Source organism: Strongylocentrotus purpuratus, unplaced genomic scaffold, assembly GCF_000002235.5.
Source record: "Strongylocentrotus purpuratus isolate Spur 01 unplaced genomic scaffold, Spur_5.0 spur5_scaffold_6, whole genome shotgun sequence".
In the NCBI taxonomy this organism is placed as follows: Eukaryota; Metazoa; Echinodermata; class Echinoidea; order Camarodonta; family Strongylocentrotidae; genus Strongylocentrotus; species Strongylocentrotus purpuratus.
Window position 1 is genome coordinate 34,434,575 of NW_022145612.1, and position 21,334 is coordinate 34,455,908.

General features: G+C 40.4%; 1 long non-coding RNA gene across 1 annotated transcript; it reads left to right on the forward strand.

Moving 5' to 3' along the window:
* Positions 1-860: 860 nt before the first annotated feature.
* LOC115919434 lies at positions 861-18,992 on the forward strand. The gene is made up of 3 exons (XR_004061853.1): positions 861-1,001; positions 17,964-18,084; positions 18,665-18,992. It is a non-coding gene; the product is annotated as an uncharacterized LOC115919434 (long non-coding RNA).
* Positions 18,993-21,334: the final 2,342 nt, after the last annotated feature.

Consider the following 21,334-nt stretch of genomic DNA (forward strand, 5'->3'; position numbering starts at 1 on the left):
AACGAATCATCTTTTTTCTCTAATAATTTCATTGAACTATAAAAGGTCAAAGCTTCCGCGCTTTGCGCGGGAGGGGGAAAACTGAATTCAGGCAAGGAATACGAGTCGAGAACGGTACAACAAATCGTCTTCTTTCGATGAAAGGTCAAAGCTTCCGCGGGCAAGAGGCTATAGCCCCCCCCCCCCCGGAAAATGTCAAAAATTGTACCGGTATGGTGCTTCTAATATGACGGTCTGCGCAAATTTCAAATTTCCGCCCCCCCCCCCCCTATTGGAAAATTCTGGATCCGCGCCTGTATATATCTCTATGGTATGATCGAATCTCTTTTTTTTACGCAGGACCAACGAACTCAAACTTGGATTTCGATCCCGGATTTCGATTTTATATCCCCAGGGGGGTGTTTCATAAGAGTTCGTATAAAGTTACGCATGACTTTACGAACGACTTGTATATGAAGTGCCAGAGAGGATGCCCAAAGTTTTTTTTCGGATAGACCTATATCCAATAACCTCAATTAAATTATTGCAAAAAATATACTTGCATTGAAAATATTTGTTATATAAGAATTTTAATCTACATCTGCATAGTAATAATCAAGAATGATTGAGCATCCCATTTGGCTTTTCATATACAAGTCGTTCCATCGATCCGTGATTCAAAATTCGCGCACGTTTACTTGACATGGCTTGGAGTGATAGACCAAGGGCGGTGGATGCGCTGCTCATCCAAATTCTCCGGAGGGGGGAAAAAGGAATTTCCCAATTCGATCACGTGTTGTAGCGTACCGTTTTTACGTTACGTACGAAATCGAAAGTCAGGAACAGCGAACCAAATCTGAGTGAGCTGATTCGATCTCTTTTGACTTATCTCTTTATTGAAGCAGGTCGAAGGATTTCTTTGCTCCGGCAAGATTCGCAATTCTGAAATCCAAAGCTATTTTCAACTTCAAGCGTAGACTAACGTTAGATCTACTTCAAGGGAGCTTTTCATCGGTCGTAAGGTAGGAAACCTTTTGCTTGTGTTTAATCATGATTTCTATTAGATCTAGACCGAATTTTCCGTCTCTTTCGTTCGTTAGCCTCTTACTTTGGGGTAGGGTCGGCCGGCTCTCTCTTTAGAGACGGAAACTGTCTATACACATTCCCTTGATATAACGCCACGGCCATTTCAGGTCGTAGCGTTTTGCCCCCAAAATCCCCCAAAATGTCATTTTACCTCGTGTAGAGTCTATATCCAAATGTAAATTAGGCCTAGGCTATAATACATCGGTTCCACTTACTAACTTGATTGAAATAAATCCGTCTAATGGTCCCTTTTAAGGAAATTATGGGTCAAAATCGACATCCATGTTGAAAATCTTGCAAGCCGGGCCAATGCCCGGGCGTAAGGCTTCTACACCTACGATTTGTGCGCTCGTCGCCCACTTCAAAAAATTAGCAGAGGGAAAAAAAATATGTAAAATAAAAATTGATGAAAATAAGAAAAGAAAATACAATTATACATTTCATAACATACCTTTAATCACAGATCTGTAACAGTCTTTCACCATTTGTTGACGATCTTGCAGATTTTGATGTATTTGAATACAATAATTGGGCTAGCAGTAACTCCGGGAAGCGCAATTTTTTTTTACACGCTAGCCTGGCCATTTCTATGATAAACACCATGGAAACGACTAATATTAGTCAAGCAGCCTACATGGGAGGTGCATGATGATACACATGTACATCATGCATGACAATCATCAGATAAAGACATAGTGGCCCTTGTAAATGAGACGGCCATCGCAGCCATCGGGCGATTGAATTCAAAAACTTAATTTATTTTAATTTGATTTAGGAACTATCTTGATCTAAGGAGACACGAACGAACGAACGTTCAGCTAGAGAGAAACCAAGTTAAACTGCGGTAGTGCATGCCTGTATGTAGGCTTTACCACCAGCGCACTTTTACGAGTAGATCTATTACCGTGAAACTGGCCAGGCTAGCGTGTAAAAAAAATATTCGCCTCCGGGAAGCTCCAACACCGGCGCAGCAGGCGTCGGAGCTTCGGGTGGTTTCGTTATTTCCTCGTGAGGGCTAGTAAAACAGCCGATTGGGTGATATTATCGTTAAATCTACAAAGGGAGTACTTACAATTTTTACATCATTGTGTGCAAGACTCCTCAGGGCTCAACTCCAATCACTTGAATGTATAATTTGAAGAAGTCTTTGATGGGAAAAAAAGGTTAATTCGGGGTACTACACCAACGATTCTTCCATGTCGCAGCGTTGATTCAAAATAGCGATGAGAAGGTACGCATGCGCGGCAGTGGCAAAGAAAATATGCTATCGAGCGCCGATCGCTCGAAATCGCTGAATATGCACGAGGCCGATCGCTCAAAATCGCTGAATATGCACGAGGTTGAGAAGGGCTCTGTATATTCAGCGATTTAGTACTTACATTTAGTACTACATTTTTTGTGCCCTATAAAGACCCTGGGTTGGATTATTTAGGAGAACAGAAGGTTGATATTGTTAAGTTGTTTCATAACATCACTCAGTTTGATTTGATTCGAGATATATCTCATTAATAAAACAGTATAAAGGCTGTATGAGTCTCGAACGAACCATCGCCACTAATCTTGGTGCCAACACCGTTAATCTATGCTCCAAATTTAGTACCTTTTTTGTGCCCTATAGGCTAAAGACCCAGGGTTGGATTATTTAGGAGAACAGAAGATTGATATTGTTAAGTTGTTCCATAACATCTCTCGGTTTGATTTGATTCGAGATATATCTCATTAATAAAACAGTATAAAGGCTGTATGAGTCTCGAACGAACCATCGCCACTAATCTTGGTGCCAACACCGTTAATCTATGCTCCAAATTTAGTACTACCTTTTGTGTGCCCTATAAAGACCTGGGGTTGGATTATTTAGGAGAACAGAAGATTGATATTGTTAAGTTGTCAGTTTGATTTGATTCGAGATATATCTCATTAATAAAACGGTATAAAGGCTGTATGAGTCTCGAACGAACCATCGCCACTAATCTTGGTGCCAATACCGTTAAACCATGCTCCAAATTTAGTAATACATTTTATGTGCCCTATAAAGACCCGGGGTTGGATTATTTAGGAGAACAGAAGATTGATATTGTTAAGTTGTTTCATAACATCACTCAGTTTGATTTGATTCGAGATATATCTCATTGATAAAACAGTATAAAGGCTGTATGAGTCTCGAACGAACCATCGCCACTAATCTTGGTGCCAACACCGTTAAACCATGCTCCAAATTTAGTAGTACATTTTGTGTGCCCTATATAGACCCGGGGTTGGATTATTTAGGAGAACGGAAGATTGATATTGTTTAGTTGTTCCATAACATTACTCAGTGCGATTTGTTTCGAGATCTACCTCATTAATAAATCAGTTTAAAGGCTGTATGAGTCTCGAACGAAGCATCGCCACTAAACTTGGTGCCAACACCGTTAATCTATGCTCCAAATTTAGTACCTTTTTTGTGCCCTATAGGCTAAAGACCCAGGGTTGGATTATTTAGGAGAACAGAAGATTGATATTGTTAAGTTGTTCCATAACATCTCTCAGTTTGATTTGATTCGAGATATATCTCATTAATAAAACAGTATAAAGGCTGTATGAGTCTCGAACGAACCATCGCCACTAATCTTGGTGCCAACACCGTTAATCTATGCTCCAAATTTAGTACTACCTTTTGTGTGCCCTATAAAGACCCGGGGTTGGATTATTTAGGAGAACAGAAGATTGATATTGTTAAGTTGTTTCATAATATCACTCAGTTTGATTTGATTCGAGATATATCTCATTAATAAAACAGTATAAAGGCTGTATGAGTCTCGAACGAACCATCGCCACTAATCTTGGTGCCAACACCGTTAATCTATGCTCCAAATTTACATTTTGTGTGCCCTATAATGACCCGGGGTTAGATTATTTAGGAGAACAGAAGATTGATATTGTTAAGTTGTTTCATAACATCTCTCAGTTTGATTTGATTCGAGATATATCTCATTGATAAAACAGTATAAAGGCTGTATGAGTCTCGAACGAACCATCGCCACTAAACTTGGTGCCAACACCGTTAAACCATGCTCCAAATTTAGTAGTACATTTTGTGTGCCCTATATAGACCCGGGGTTGGATTATTTAGGAGAACGGAAGATTGATATTGTTTAGTTGTTCCATAACATTACTCAGTGCGATTTGTTTCGAGATCCACCTCATTAATAAAACAGTATAAAGGCTGTATGAGTCTCGAACGAACCATCGCCACTAATCTTGGTGCCAACACCGTTAATCTATGCTCCAAATTTAGTACTACCTTTTGTGTGCCCTATAAAGACCTGGGGTTGGATTATTTAGGAGAACAGAAGATTGATATTGTTAAGTTGTCAGTTTGATTTGATTCGAGATATATCTCATTAATAAAACGGTATAAAGGCTGTATGAGTCTCGAACGAACCATCGCCACTAATCTTGGTGCCAATACCGTTAAACCATGCTCCAAATTTAGTAATACATTTTATGTGCCCTATAAAGACCCGGGGTTGGATTATTTAGGAGAACAGAAGATTGATATTGTTGTTGTTTCATAACATCACTCAGTTTGATTTGATTCGAGATATATCTCATTGATAAAACAGTATAAAGGCTGTATGAGTCTCGAACGAACCATCGCCACTAATCTTGGTGCCAACACCGTTAAACCATGCTCCAAATTTAGTAGTACATTTTGTGTGCCCTATATAGACCCGGGGTTGGATTATTTAGGAGAACGGAAGATTGATATTGTTTAGTTGTTCCATAACATTACTCAGTGCGATTTGTTTCGAGATCTACCTCATTAATAAATCAGTTTAAAGGCTGTATGAGTCTCGAATGAAGCATCGCCACTAAACTTGGTGCCAACACCGTTAATCTATGCTCCAAATTTAGTACCTTTTTTGTGCCCTATAGGCTAAAGACCCAGGGTTGGATTATTTAGGAGAACAGAAGATTGATATTGTTAAGTTGTTCCATAACATCTCTCAGTTTGATTTGATTCGAGATATATCTCATTAATAAAACAGTATAAAGGCTGTATGAGTCTCGAACGAACCATCGCCACTAATCTTGGTGCCAACACCGTTAATCTATGCTCCAAATTTAGTACTACCTTTTGTGTGCCCTATAAAGACCCGGGGTTGGATTATTTAGGAGAACAGAAGATTGATATTGTTAAGTTGTTTCATAATATCACTCAGTTTGATTTGATTCGAGATATATCTCATTAATAAAACAGTATAAAGGCTGTATGAGTCTCGAACGAACCATCGCCACTAATCTTGGTGCCAACACCGTTAATCTATGCTCCAAATTTACATTTTGTGTGCCCTATAATGACCCGGGGTTAGATTATTTAGGAGAACAGAAGATTGATATTGTTAAGTTGTTTCATAACATCTCTCAGTTTGATTTGATTCGAGATATATCTCATTGATAAAACAGTATAAAGGCTGTATGAGTCTCGAACGAACCATCGCCACTAAACTTGGTGCCAACACCGTTAAACCATGCTCCAAATTTAGTAGTACATTTTGTGTGCCCTATATAGACCCGGGGTTGGATTATTTAGGAGAACGGAAGATTGATATTGTTTAGTTGTTCCATAACATTACTCAGTGCGATTTGTTTCGAGATCTACCTCATTAATAAATCAGTTTAAAGGCTGTATGAGTCTCGAACGAAGCATCGCCACTAAACTTGGTGCCAACACCGTTAAACTATGCTCAAAATTTAGTAATACATTTTGTATGCCCTATAAAGACCCGGGGCGGGATTGTGTAGGAGAACGGATGATTGATATTGTAAAGTTGTTCCATAACATCACTCAGTTCGATTTAATTAGAGATATATCTCATTAATAATATATATATATATAAAAAGCTATAGTCTCAAACTAACTTACCTGTACACCATTAAACTTGGTGCCAACACCATTAAACCATGCTCCAAATTTAGTAATACGTTTTGTGTGTCTGCAAAGACCCGGGGTTGGATTATTTAGGAGAACGGAAGATTCCTATATTGTAAAGTTGTTCTATAACACAGGCGCGGTTCCAGGGGGCAGCGCCCCCCCCCCCCCCCCCGCAAAAATAAAGAGAGAGAGAGAGAGAGAGAGAGAAAAGGAAAAGAAGGACAGGGATAGAGGAGAGAAAGGGAAAGAAAGAAGAGGAAGAAGACAAGAAAAGGGGGAAGAAGGAGATTGGGGGGACCGAAATGGCCTTGCCTTCCAGGCTGTTGCCTCCCCGCCCCCCCCCCCCCCAATCAAAAAAAATATGAGCGAAGGAAGGAAAGGGAAGGGAAAAAGGAAAAGAGGAGATAAAGGGAAGGGAAATAAAAGAGGAAGAAGAAAAGAAAAGAAGGAGGATATCAGTTTTCCTACCAATAAGTTGTGGTTCGGGGGGGGGGGGGGGATGTTATTTCGAATTCCATAACAGTGACTTACAAATGTTGCTAAAATGACATCATTTTCCGAGATTGTTCCTTACTTTTTATTAAATTATACTTTTTTATGCGTTTGTTGGAAAATGACATATTCCGAAATTTACAGTCAGGCAAGAAATATGCTTATTGAGATGCCTCAGATTCTGAAACAAAATTCTGGATTTAGCTCATGATGGAATGATAATTATAAACCTTTAGGTCAGTCAGGAACCCCATGACTTTTGCAAGCCGATCGCCTGTCTGATTATCAAGATATTTATGATTGGAATTACAAATTTGAAAACCGTTCGCCTGACGGTTTTCATAACACTTCTTGATCATTTTGAGGCGCAATTTTTTTAGGGCTTCAATATTACACCATATCGCAGACACTGATAATACGTAGGGCCGTGTATCTCAGATTTAACATTGTTAAACGATCCCTTTAAAGAGAGCAAGAAATAAAGAAAAGTGAACTGCCAGTGTCACAGAAAAAAATGAGGTATCAAAATATGCTCATCTGACCGTGATTAAATGCCTAAACCCCCCAAACTTTCAGGGTCTCTACCCTCTGGATTCCACCTAGGGCCCAAAGGTCGGCCCTTAGATGCTCATCTGACGGTAATTTAATGCCTAAAACCCCTGGAATTCTTGGGGCTTCTGTACCCCAAGCCAAATAGTGTCCTGCAAATGTCACAAAATAATAAGGTATCAAACATTGCTAACCTGACCGTAATAAAACGCCTAAAACCCCTGAGCCTCCGGGGGCTCTGCCCCTGAACCAAACCAAGGGCCCTAAGGCGGGCCCCTGAATGCTTATCTGACCGTAATTAAACACCTAAAACCCCTGAGCTTCCGAGGGCTCTGCCCCTAGACCCAACCAAGGGCCTTAAGGCGGGCCTCTTGATACTCATTTAAATTAATGCCTAAAACCCTTGAGCTTCCGGGAGCCTCGCCCCCTGAACTCCACGACAATTGGTGATCTGCCAGTGTCACGATAAGGTCCCCCCCCCCCCCTAAAGAAAAAAGAGGAGAAAAGGGAAGAGGTCATAGGAAGAAAAAGGAGCAGACAAAGAACAATTTTAAAATTCAGACAAGGATTAAGAGTCCAGAACGGTACACAAATCGTCTTCTTTCTTTAATGATTTAATGAAACGTCAAAGCTTCCGCGCTTCGCGTATGAGGGAGGGGAAACTCGCCCCTCCCTGCATCCCCCCCCCCCCCCCAGGGAACGCTCTCTGTAAGTGATTCGCACGCATCGCGTGCTCCGACCCCCCTAAAATAAAATGCTAGCTACGCCCTTGTCTGACCGTAATTAAACGCTTAAAACCCCTGAGCTTCCGGGGGCTCCGCCCCCTGGACCCCACGCAATTAGTGACCCTGCCAGTGTCACAAATAAGGTATAAAAATATGCTCATTTGACCGTAATTTAATGCCTTAAACCCCAGAGCCTCCGGGGGCTTAAGGTGTGCCCCTGAATGCTTATCTGACCGTTATAAAATGACTCAAATCCCTGAGTTTCATGGGGCTCAGCTAGTAAGTTTTGAAAAAGAACAAAAACGAGTAATCCAATTGTATCGGCAATTGTGATATTGCGAATGTCATCAAATATGTTTTTTCCTTTTAACACAATAATTGTTTTGCAACTCAATTTAGGCCTGACTAAAATACTTTTTCGTTAGGCCACAGACAAGTTATTTTATCATATAACTGCTTAACATTTGAAGTTTTCCTACACTAGTGCCTGGCCGCAGTGGCGGATCCAGGGGGGCCAGGGGGCCCGGGCGCCCTCCCCTGGGGAAAAAAGAAGGAAAAAAAAAAGAAGGGAAAAAAAAAGAGGAAAAAAAAAAAGAAGGGAAAAAAAGAAAGAAAAAAAAAAGGGGAAAAAAAAAGGAGGACAAAAAAAGAAAGAGAAAGAGAAAAGGAAAAGAAGGGAAAGAGGAGAGAAAGGGAAAGAAAGAAGAGGAGAAGAAAAGAAAAGGGGGAAGAAGTGATGGGGGGGGGGGGGCGAAAGAGCCTCGCCTCCCCCCTCCCCCCCCCTCCATCAAAAAAATAAGAGAGAAGGAAGGAAATAGAACGAAGGGGGTATCAGTTGCAATTTTTCCGCCAACAAGTTGTGGATCGGGGCGGGGATGGGGCAAAATGCCCTTGCCTCCCCTGCCCCGCTAAAAAAAAGAGAGAAAGAAGGAAAAGGAAAAAAGGAGAGCTAAAAGGGACCGAAAAAAGCTGAAAAGAAGGGGAAATAGATCATTTGCAGTTATTCCCGCCAACAACATGTGGAGAAGGGTGGGGGCCAAAATAACCTTACCTCCCCCTGGCCCCCCCCCCCCCCCCATCAAATCTTACAGAGAGAGAAGGAAGGGAATGGAAAGGGAAAGAAGAGAGAAAGGGAAAGAAAAAAGAGAAATAAGAAAGGTAGGGGAGATCAGTTGCGATTTTTCCGCCAACAAAGAGTAGATCGGGGGGGGGGGGGGGGGGGGGGGGGGAAACTGGCGTATTGATCGGGGAGGGGGCTCGGGGGAAATAAAATTAAACGTGGTTTATTTCTAATTCCATAACAGTGGTTTACAAATAATGCTGAAATGACATAATTTTCCGAGATTTGTCCTCATTCTTTAGTAAATTATACTTTTGTGTGCGTTTGTAAATTAACAGCCAGGCAAGAAATATGCTTCTTGAGATGCCTACATGTCAGGGCCCGCTGAACGGCGGGGATCGGGAGCCTCCAGCTCCCCCCCCCCCCCCAATTTTTTTTTTGGAAAAGCATTTTAAAGAGAAATAGAAAGAAAGAGAGAAAGAAAGAAAGAATAGTTAACAACCAGTGTCACAACAAAATAAGGCATCAAAAAAATTGCTCATCTGACTGTAATTAGACGCCTAAAACCCCTGAGCTTCCGGGGGCTCTGTCCCCGGGACCCAACCAAGGGCCCTTGGGCAGGCCCCTTGATACTCATCTGACCACAATTTTGTGCCTAAAACCCTTGATCTTCTGGGAGCTCCGCCCGCTGGACCTCACGCCAATCAGTGTCCTGCTAGTGTCACAAATAAAGTAGGTATCACAGAAGAGCTGCGTTGAGTGGGGACACACAGAGCTCCACCACGCAAATTCTCTTTTTGTGAAGGAAGATTTTCATATCATGGAAAAAATAAATATTATAAAATTATATGTCTCTCGAAAGCTTAGGATTCTGTCTTTCATGTCATGTCATTTTCATCAAAATCCATTAATTACTTACGACACAGTTGCTTGAGATTTACCCTCTAATTCGTACGGTCTCACTTCGTTTGTCGCCATTTTTTTTTGACGGCCGATTTGTATCCCTAGTTTTAGCTCAATTCGCTTAAACGCCATTCGTCTTTGAGTTTTAAAAATCCACTGGTTGGAAAGAGCACATCTTAAGCTTTATTTTCATATAAAAACTGATGGGGGTATGTTTCAAAAAGATCGTGAAAAATCAGAGTAAAAAGTTTGAAACAATTTTTCTATATCAGAAAAACATACTTTTAATTCAATTTTAATACGAGAAGAAAGAGAATTTACTGGAGAATACGATCATGTAAATATTAAGAATGACCGCTGGATGGCGCTAGAGCGCGAATCCGGTTAGTACAGCTGTACTCTGTGTATAATACGCACTGAGCGAGAGTGACTACAGCGAGCGAGCCCCCAGCTTCGCAGGCGGACCCGACGGGCAACGTGGCGGCCACGTGTCGCATCACCGCACCCGCTGCTTGCCGTCCCATCAAGATCCGAAACGGAGCATGAATCTGAGGCTTCAAATATCGAAACTGAGGCAGGATTTGCAGCATTTGGCGAACAAATTAGTAAATACATGTATATTTCGACGGAATTATTATGCTGTCGTAACCTAAACAGATTTTAAAGCGATCACAAGACCAATAATACATGTTTGTGTTTTTCCACTCGCAATTTTTCTCACACGTCATGCGAGTGAACTTTGAATTTCAAAGTGACTTTTTAAGAAATTCAAGAACAAACTTGTGTAATCTTTGTCAATTTATAGAGTGAAAATTTAATCAAATTTTGTCAGAAAAAAATATTTTGTGTTTTCAATCTACATCAAATAACTGTAATGACGGCTTTTCTGATCTTTGGATAATAATTATTAAATTCCAATTAAATTCAGGCAGTGTCTTTTCAGTAATCATATCTGATTGATGCACGTCTGTATGAAAACCCAACGACACACACACACACACTCGGTGATAGCTCGGCGGCCGTGCACCGCCCATACTGGTGTCTCTATTCTCATGTTGTGATTGCAAACCCACGCCAAGGATTTAAAGGGCATTTATTGTTTTCCCAGAGTTTTTAAATTTAAGATCATGGATTCAATTTATGAATTTCAATTAAAAGGGATTTGTTATTATTTTTGTTTATATAGTAAATAAGTTAGGTAGGCCTAGGGGGGAGGGAGGGTGGTTGGGGGGGGGGGGGGGGGGGGGGGGGGGGTAAGAGGACATTTTTTATTTTTTTTTGGTCTAAAAAAAAATCGTAACGACTCAGCCAACCGCTGAATAAGCGGGGGGGGGGGGGGGGGGGGGGGGGGGGATAAGAGGGCACTTTTTTGGGGGGGGGGGTCAAGAAATTTTTTAATTTTTTAATTTTCTCCGTTGGGGGGGGGGGCACGTCCCTGTTTTCAGTACATTTTTGGGGAATTTAGGGCTGATTTTAACATATTTTTGGCCGGTGGGGGGGGGGGGAGGGGTATGTGCCCCCTGTGCCCCCCCCCCCTGGATCCGCCACTGCCATACTTTCTATTGATGTGCCAAAATTCATTCCCTACCATTAATGGTTTTCAATTTAGGCAGACTTGAAAACACACAAAAAAAGCTTAAGGGTGCTTTAAAATATGAAGTTTTAAGAGTTAAGAGCCTTTTTCAAATGCCATTAAAAATTAATTTAAATGGATTTGATGGTCCAAACTTACAGAAATGATTAAGCTATATACATACCCCAGATATGCCGAAATTCAGCCCCACTTCATAGACACTCTTAAATCTAGCCATGTTTCAAAACCCATGAAAACTTGTTCCGGCGACGCAAAAATAGCCATTTGTCACACGCATCAAAATGGGCTTCATTTAATTATTTGAAAAATTCCACAAAAAAAAATATTTGTCTAAAGAACCTAGAAAAAAATAGGCATGTAGAAATCCATACAGAGAACAGATTTCTTGAAAAGAAAGGTGATTCATCAATTAATTACAAAATTATGTCACCTTGAAAATGGCTAATTGTCAGTTACAGCCTAATTACGCAAAATTTGACCATTTCGTCTCTTATGTAAGTGGCCGTATTTTCAAAAGTACTTATTCAAATTTGACAAATGAGGTATCAAAACTCCTCCTTCCATGTGCTCTAAAATGAAATTGGCAGGGGAAATGAAATGTAGATACTTTCAAACTTTAGCTGTGATACCTAAATAAAGTATAAAAATATGTTCATCTGACCGTAATCAAATGCCTAAACCCCCGAGCTTCCGGGGGCTCTGCCCCCTAGACCCTACTGGATGCTAATCTGACGGTAATGTAATGCCTAAAACCCCTGAGCTTCTTGGGGCTCCGCTCGCTGGACCTCACGCAAATCAGTGTCCTGCCAGTTTCACAAATAAGGTATAAAAAATATGTTCATCTGACCGTAATCAAATGCCTGAAACCCCTGAGATTCAGGGGTTTTCGCACCCTCGACCCCACCAAGGGCCCTGAGGCGGGCCCCTGAATACTTATCTGACCGTAATTTGCCTTCAACCCATGAGTTTCCGGGGGCGGACAAGGTATCAAAAGATGTTCATCTGACCGCAGGCACGTAGCCAGGGGGCAGTGTGGGCGGCCCTCCTCCAAAAAAACAAACCAAAATAGAGAGGAGAGGAAGAGGACGTATGAAGAAAAAGGAGCAGACAAAAAACATTTTCGAAATTCAGACAAGGATTAAGAGTCGAAAACGGTACAACGAATCGTCTCGTTTCTCTAATGATTTAATGAAACTTAAAAGCTTCCACGCTTCGCGCGGGAGGGGAAAAACTGTATTCAGACAAGGATTAATTTCGAGAATAGTACAACGAATCGTCTTGATTCTCTAATAATTGAATTAAATGTCAAAGCTTCCGCGCTTGGCGCAGGAGGTGTGGATTAAGAGTCGGGAATGGTACAACAAATCGTCTTCTTTCTCTAAATATTTAATGAAACGTAAAAGCTTCCGCGCTTCGCGCGCGCGCGGATAGGAGGGGGGGGGAAACTGAATTCAGACGAGGATTAAGAGTCGAGAACGGTACAACGAATCGTCTTCTTTCTTTAATGATTTAATGAAATGTACAAGCTTCGCGCGGGAGGGGGGGGACTGAAAACAAACGAGGATTAAGAGTCGAAAACTGTAATCAGAAGAGCAGGCGCGTACGAAGGGAGGGGGGGGGGGATTTGGGGTTGAACCTCCCCCTGTTCGGTTTTTTGTTATGTGTGTATCTTGGAGCAACCCCCCCCCCTTTTAATTATGCCAATGGCTGTCCTAAAAAAGGTGACCTCAACCCCCCCCCCCCCTACGGAACAAAATGTCAAATGTTCAAATTTCGAGACCAAAAAAAAAGTGTCCTCTTTACCCCCCCCCCTTCCTCTTTTTTGTTCCCTTTTAGCTCTCCTCTTTCCCTACCCCCTTTTCCCTTTCTTTTTTGGCGGTGGGGGAGGGGGGAAGAGGCAAGGGCCTTTACCCCCCCCCCCCCCCCCCCCCCCCCGATCCACAACTTGTTGGCGGAAAAAATAGTAACTGATATTCCCCTTTTCTTTTCTTCCTCTTTTTTTTTCCTTTCCGTTATCTCCTCTTTTCCTTTTTGCTTTCCCTTTCCTTCTTCTCTCTTTTGTTTGGCTGGGAGGAGGAAGTGGAAGCAACATCATGGGAGGCAAGGCCCATTTCGGCCCCCCTCCCCCTGATCTATTTCTTCCCCTCCCCCTTTTTCTTTTCTTTTTCCTCTTTCTTTTCCTTTCTCTCCTCTTTCCCTTTCACATCTTTTTCTTCTCTCTCTCTCTCTCTCTCTCTCTTTCTCTCTTTATTTTCTTCTCTTTAGAGACTTTTACACCATTATTAAGAGACATAATGCGCAATCAAATCAAACTGAGTGATGTTATCGAACAACTTCTCAATATCAATCTTCCATTCTCCTAAACGATCCTGGAAAGCCTCGGTCTTTATAGACACACAAAATGTATAACCAAATTTTGGAGCATAGTTTAATGGTGTTGGCACAAAGTTTAGTGGCGATGGTTCGTTTGAGACTTGTACAGCGTTTATACTGTTTATTAATGAGAAAGATCTCGAATCAAATCACACTGAGTGATGTTATGAAACAACTTAACAATATCAATCTTCTGTTCTCCTAAATAATCCAACCCCGGGTCTTTATAGGGCACAAAAAATGCATTACTAAATTTGGAGCATAGTTTAACGGTGTTGGCACCAAGATTAGTGGCGATCGTTCTTGGAGACTCATACAGCCTTTATACTGTTTTATTAATGAGATATATCTCAAATCAAATCAAACTGAATGATGATATGGAACAACTTAACAATATCAATCTTCCATTCTCCTAAAGAATCCAACCCTGGGTCTTTAGCCTATAGGGCACAAAAAAGGTAGAACTAAATTTGGAGCATAGTTTAACGGTGTTGGCACCAAGATTAGTGGCGATGGTTCGTTCGAGACTCATACAGCCTTTATACTGTTTTATTAATGAGATATATCTCGAATCAAATCACACTGAGTGATGTTATGAAACAACTTAACAATATCAATCTTCTGTTCTCCTAAATAATCCAACCCCGGGTCTTTATAGGGCACAAAAAATGTATTACTAAATTTGGAGCATAGTTTAACGGTGTTGGCACCAAGATTAGTGGCGATCGTTCTTGGAGACTCATACAGCCTTTATACTGTTTTATTAATGAGATATATCTCAAATCAAATCAAATTGAATGATGATATGGAACAATTTAACAATATCAATCTTCCATTCTCTTAAAGAATCCAACCCTGGGTCTTTAGCCTATAGGGCACAAAAAAGGTAGTACTAAATTTGGAGCATAGTTTAACGGTGTTGGCACCAAGATTAGTGGCGATCGTTCTTGGAGACTCATACAGCCTTTATACTGTTTTATTAATGAGATATATCTCAAATCAAATCAAACTGAATGATGATATGGAACAATTTAACAATATCAATCTTCCATTCTCCTAAAGAATCCAACCCTGGGTCTTTAGCCTATAGGGCACAAAAAAGGTAGAACTAAATTTGGAGCATAGTTTAACGGTGTTGGCACCAAGATTAGTGGCGATGGTTCGTTCGAGACTCATACAGCCTTTATACTGTTTTATTAATGAGATATATCTCGAATCAAATCACACTGAGTGATGTTATGAAACAACTTAACAATATCAATCTTCTGTTCTCCTAAATAATCCAACCCCGGGTCTTTATAGGGCACAAAAAATGTATTACTAAATTTGGAGCATAGTTTAACGGTGTTGGCACCAAGATTAGTGGCGATCGTTCTTGGAGACTCATACAGCCTTTATACTGTTTTATTAATGAGATATATCTCAAATCAAATCAAACTGAATGATGATATGGAACAATTTAACAATATCAATCTTCCATTCTCTTAAAGAATCCAACCCTGGGTCTTTAGCCTATAGGGCACAAAAAAGGTAGTACTGAATTTGGAGCATAGTTTAACGGTGTTGGCACCAAGATTAGTGGCGATCGTTCTTGGAGACTCATACAGCCTTTATACTGTTTTATTAATGAGATATATCTCAAATCAAATCAAACTGAATGATGATATGGAACAACTTAACAATATCAATCTTCCATTCTCCTAAAGAATCCAACCCTGGGTCTTTAGCCTATAGGGCACAAAAAAGGTAGAACTAAATTTGGAGCATAGTTTAACGGTGTTGGCACCAAGATTAGTGGCGATGGTTCGTTCGAGACTTATACAGCCTTTATACTGTTTTATTAATGAGATATATCTCGAATCAAATCACACTGAGTGATGTTATGAAACAACTTAACAATATCAATCTTCTGTTCTCCTAAATAATCCAACCCCGGGTCTTTATAGGGCACAAAAAATGTATTACTAAATTTGGAGCATAGTTTAACGGTGTTGGCACCAAGATTAGTGGCAATCGTTCTTGGAGACTCATACAGCCTTTATACTGTTTTATTAATGAGATATATCTCGAATCAAATCAAACTGAATGATGATATGGAACAACTTAACAATATCAATCTTCCATTCTCCTAAAGAATCCAATCCTGGGTCTTTAGCCTATAGGGCACAAAAAAGGTAGTACTAAATTTGGAGCATAGTTTAACAGTGTTGGCACCAAGATTAGTGGCGATGGTTCGTTCGAGACTCATACAGCCTTTATACTGTTTTATTAATGAGATATATCTCGAATCAAATCACACTGAGTGATGTTATGGAACAACTTAACAATATCAATCTTCTGTTCTCCTAAATTTCCAACCCTGGGTCTTTATAGGGCACAAAAAACGTAGTACTAAATTTGGAGCATAGTTTAACGGTGTTGGCACCAAGATTAGTGGCGATCGTTCTTGGAGACTCATACAGCCTTTATACTGTTTTATTAATGAGATATATCTTGAATCAAATCAAACTGAATGTCGATATGGAACAATTTAACAATATCAATCTTCCGTTCTCCTAAAGAATCCAACCCTGGGTCTTTAGCCTATAGGGCACAAAAAAGGTAGTACTAAATTTGGAGCATAGTTTAACGATGTTGGCACCAAGATTAGTGGCGATGGTTCGTTCAAGACTCGTACAGCTTTTATACTCTTTCATTAATGAGATAATATCTGGAATCAAATCAAACTGAGTGATGTTATGAAACAACTTAACAATATCAATCTTCCGTTCTCCCAGATAATCCAACCCCGGGTCTTTCATAGGGCATGTATTACTAAATTTGGAGCATTGTTTAACGGTGTTGGCACCAAGTTTAGGGTTCGTTTGCACTCCTACAGCCTTTATACTGTTTTATTAATGAGATATATCTCGAATCAAATCAAACTGAGTGATTTTATTGAACAACAGTAGGCCTACTAAATGTCCATTTTCCTATAAACTGTCATTACAAAACTAGCTAGATTAGGGATTGTATAGCCGCTCCGAGGAACGTTTGCTATTTCAATTCCCTGCTTGTACTTGGCTTCATGGAGTAATTCGTCCTTTATAATGATTCTCTTCATTCCGGAGCAATGTATGTACTAATGCTTACGAACGTACTTTTGTACTAGTACAGTACATGTACCTGTGTATAAGACAGATCCATAGACAGAGTACGCACGCCGCACGTCTGTGACGTAGGGAATAATGAATATTCATATCGCCACTAATCTTGGTGCCAATATATGCTACCGAGATTGATTTAGATGACTCCGGCAGCGAGAGTTTAACACGGCTTGCAAGATTTTCAACATGGATGTAGATTTTGACCCATAATTTCCTTAAAAGGGACCATTAAACGGATTATTTCAATCAAGTTAGTAAGTGGAACCGATGTATTATAGCCTAGGCCTAATTTACAGTTGGATATACACGAGGTAAAATGACATTTTGGGGGATTTTGGGGGCAAAACGCTACGACCTGAAATGGCCGTGGCATTATCAAGGGAATGTGTATAGACGGTTTCCGTCTCTAAAGAGAGAGCCGGCCGACCCTACCCCAATAAGAGGCTAACGAACGAAAGAGACGGAAAATTCGGTCTAAATTTCTATTGGATGAGAAGAATGATTCAATGACATTGTTATCTTAGTACTACTACCATGACTACTAGACTAGGTAGTAGGGCCTACTAACTTTAAAGTCTACTATTTCTATGGTCTATGTTTTCGGCAGTTTTTTTTGCTGCACACATAGTAGACCGAATTTTTCGTCTCTTTCGTTCGTTATGCCTCTTATTTGGGTAGGGTCGGCTCTCTCTTTAGTGTCGGAAGCCAACTATACGCATTCCCTTTCTAACACCATGGCCTATGGCCATATTTTTATGCCCCGAAAATCCCCCCAAATGTCATTTTACCTCGTGCATGTTATATTGTAAATTAGGCCTAGGCCTAGATCTAGGCTATAATAAATCGGCTTCACTTACCAACTTGACTGAAATAATCTGTTTAATGGCCCCTCTTTAGGAAATTATGGGTCAAAATCGAAGTCCATGTTGAAAATCTTGCAAGACATGGGACTTCGATTTTGACCCATATCCATAATTTCCTAAAAAGGGACCATTAATCGGATTATTTCAGTCAAGTTGGTAAGTGGAAATTTATAATTATAGCCAAGACCATTCAGTGTAATATGATTGTTGCTCTTTTTAATTTTGTTTGGACTTGGAATTAAAAAAAAAAAATGTCTTTGTCGTCCTTCTTCCAGAGCTCTGATGTTTGGCGAGCCATTGAAGAAGAAAAAGAGTAAAGGCAAGAACAAGAAAGGCAAGAACCAAGAGAGAGAACAAAGAGCCATACAGAAGCTGGAGCCAATGACAGATGTACATGTAAGTGCACACTGATCATTTTTAGCATGTGGTAATTGATGATGCTTGCTGCTAGCTGCTCAGCCTCAGAATAATTGATGTACTGGGAGCCAGAATGTCATTAATTGTGTTAAATGATAAGAGTAATAGATATCATTATGCCAGGAGTATCTCAGCCAGCTCGAGGGTCTGAACTGGCTGAGATACTCCTGGCATAATGATATCTGTACCATCCTGGCAGAGGAGATGGGATTGGGGAAAACTATCCAGACCATCGCGTTCCTCTACTCTCTCTATAAAGAGGTAGGTGCATTGTTTGAAGCGCTCTTACTATGGGAGGGGGGAGGAGGGGCGCGGAGAGGGGCGTGGAGATGGGAGATGGAGCAAGAAAAATGATGTGAAAGGAATGGGAAAGAAAGAGACGATGGGGGAGAGGAACAAAGTTCTGCTCAAAGGAATTTTCAAAATGATACAATTCCCTCCTTCACCATCCACTCATTTCACAACCCATTCTTTTCAAAATGCATATTCACTCTTCACTCCATAAAACTTCAAAATAATTTGCCTCCACATATACACACATCATCTTTCTTTGATACAGGGTCATTCCAATGGACCTTTTCTGATCAGTGCTCCTCTATCTACCATTATCAACTGGGCTCCAGACTTCTACATCGTCACATACACTGGAGACAAGGACGGAAGAGCTATTATCAGGTAAGAATTGTCTGCTCTCTGTGTCTCTTTCTGTCCATCTGTCTGTCCTTTCGTCTGTCATCTCTCTTGCTTTGTCTATATTCTTTCAGTTCTCTACTAAGTACATCCTGGGAACTTTGCTGATAACCAAATCAGTAGCAAGGATTTCAGTAGCTTATAACAAAAACTGTCATTTGACACTGATGACAAGTTATGTGAAACAGGTCCCTGAAGTCTCTGTTCTTTGTTTCAAGCGCGTAGCCAGGATTTCATTTTAGGGGGGCGGAAGTGAGCATGCGAATCACTTACAGAGCGCACGTAGCGCAAAAGCTTTGAGGTTTTATCAAATTATAAGAGAAAGAAGACGATTCTCAACTCTTAATCCTTTTTTGGTATCAAGTTCCCCTTCCTCCGCGGAAGCTCTGAAGTTTTATTAGATTATTAAAGAAAGAAGACGATTTGTTGTACCGTTCTCGACTCTTAATCCTTATCTGAATTCAGTTCCCCCCCCCTCCCCTCCCGCGGAAGCTTTGATGTTTCATAAATTATTGGAGAAAGAAGACGATTTGTTGTACCGTTCTCGACTCTTAATCCTTTTTTTGTATCAAGTTCCCCTTCATTCACGGAAGCTTAGAAGTTTTATTAGATTATTAAAGAAAGAAGAAGATTCGTTGTACCATTCTCGATCAACTCTTAATCCTTGTCTGAATTCAGTTCCCCCCCTCCCACAGAAGCTTTGACGTTTTATAAATTATTAGAGAAAGAAGACGATTTGTTGTACCGTTCTCGACTCCTAATCCTTATCTGAATTCAGTTCCCCCCCTACCCTCCCGCGCGAAGCGCAGAAGCTTAGACGTTACAATAAATTATTAGAGAAAGAAAACGATTTGTTGTACCGTTCTCAAATCTTAATCCTTTTTTTGTATCAAGTTCCCCTTCCTCCGCGGAAGCTTTGAAGTTTTATTAGATTATTAAAGAAAGAAGATTTGTTGTACCATTCTCGATTGACTCTTAATCCTTGTCTGAATTCAGTTCCCCCCCCCCCCTCCCGCGGAAGCTTCGACGTTTCATGAATTATTAGAGAAAGAAGACGATTTGTTGTACCGTTCTCGACTCTTAAGCCTTATCTGAATTCAGTCCCCCCCCCCTCCCCTCCCGCGCGAAGCGCAGAAGCTTAGACATTTCATTAAATTATTAGAGAAAGAAAACGATTCGTTGTACCGTTCTCGAATCTTAATCCTTTTTTTGTATCAAGTTCCCCTTCATTCACGGAAGCTTTGAAGTTTTATTAGATTATTAAAGAAAGAAGAAGATTCGTTGTACCATTCTCGATCGACTCTTAATCCTTGTCTGAATTCAGTTCCCCCTCCCCCTCCCACGGAAGCTTTGACATTTCATAAATTATTAGAGAAAGAAGACAATTTGTTGTACCGTTCTTGACTCTTAATCCTTATCTGAATTCATTCCCCCCCTACCCTCCCGCGCGAAGCGCAGAAGCTTAGACGTTTCATTAAATTATTAGAGAAATATCCTATCTATAGAATGAATTAACACATGACTACAAGGAGTATCATATACACATGAAGAAAGATTTGTGTGTCACTCTCTTCATGGTTATGTACAAGAGAATGGTTCTCAACCCCCTTACTGGTTACAACAACACCTGACCACCCTGACGAGGACTGTAGCCCAACATGAAATCCCCCAGAAGTAATACAAATGTGGTCATCTTGCAAATTACTTTTAACAATGTCTACAATTTTCCTTGACAGGTATCGAATGAGTGCATTTTTTTGTTGTTGCGTATATGTAAACATTTTGACCAATTCTGAGGAAGATGAGTAGCATCAACTACCTCATCCACTGTAGAGTCAGAGTCTTCATCCCCTTGATCCCTTCTTGATCGTTCAACTACCTCATCCACTGTAGAGTCAGAGTCCTCATCTCCTTGATCCATTCTTGATCTTTCAATACATTTTGGTGATGTCCCGTGTGTACCAAACTGGTCAAATAAAATTCTTACATCTCTGAAACCTTTTTTGAAACCAGTCAAAACCCAAATATCAACAATAAAAGATGCATACTCATTAAATGTTCTATAATGTTTAAGTGGTGATGTATAAATTATATTCATTCATTCTGCTATGAGAAATGCCCCCTTTTGGGTAATGGTTGGACTACTAGATACTATATTATAATTACCTCCATATCGTTTATCAAAAATATTGTACATTACATATTTAGCACCTTTCTGAGGTAGATTGCTACGGTCACAAATAGCTTGAGGTTTTTCAATAAATTGACAAAGAGTGACAAGTCTACAGGTTACAGGTTATTGGTTGATTTCTTTCTTGTGAGGAAGCCGTCAAGCACTTGCATCAGAGAGTAACCATTTTCACTTCCTTCTGGTAGCTTGAAAGCTTTCTATGTGTGACTTTAGGTTTAGCAAATGTTTTCAAATTATGCTTCCTTAAAACAGGTTTTTCCACATTAGTGTCTTGAAGTATTTGGAACTTACAAATATAAGAGTAAGCATCCTGATCTGTCTGTATGAGAGTAGACTTGTTTCCTGATC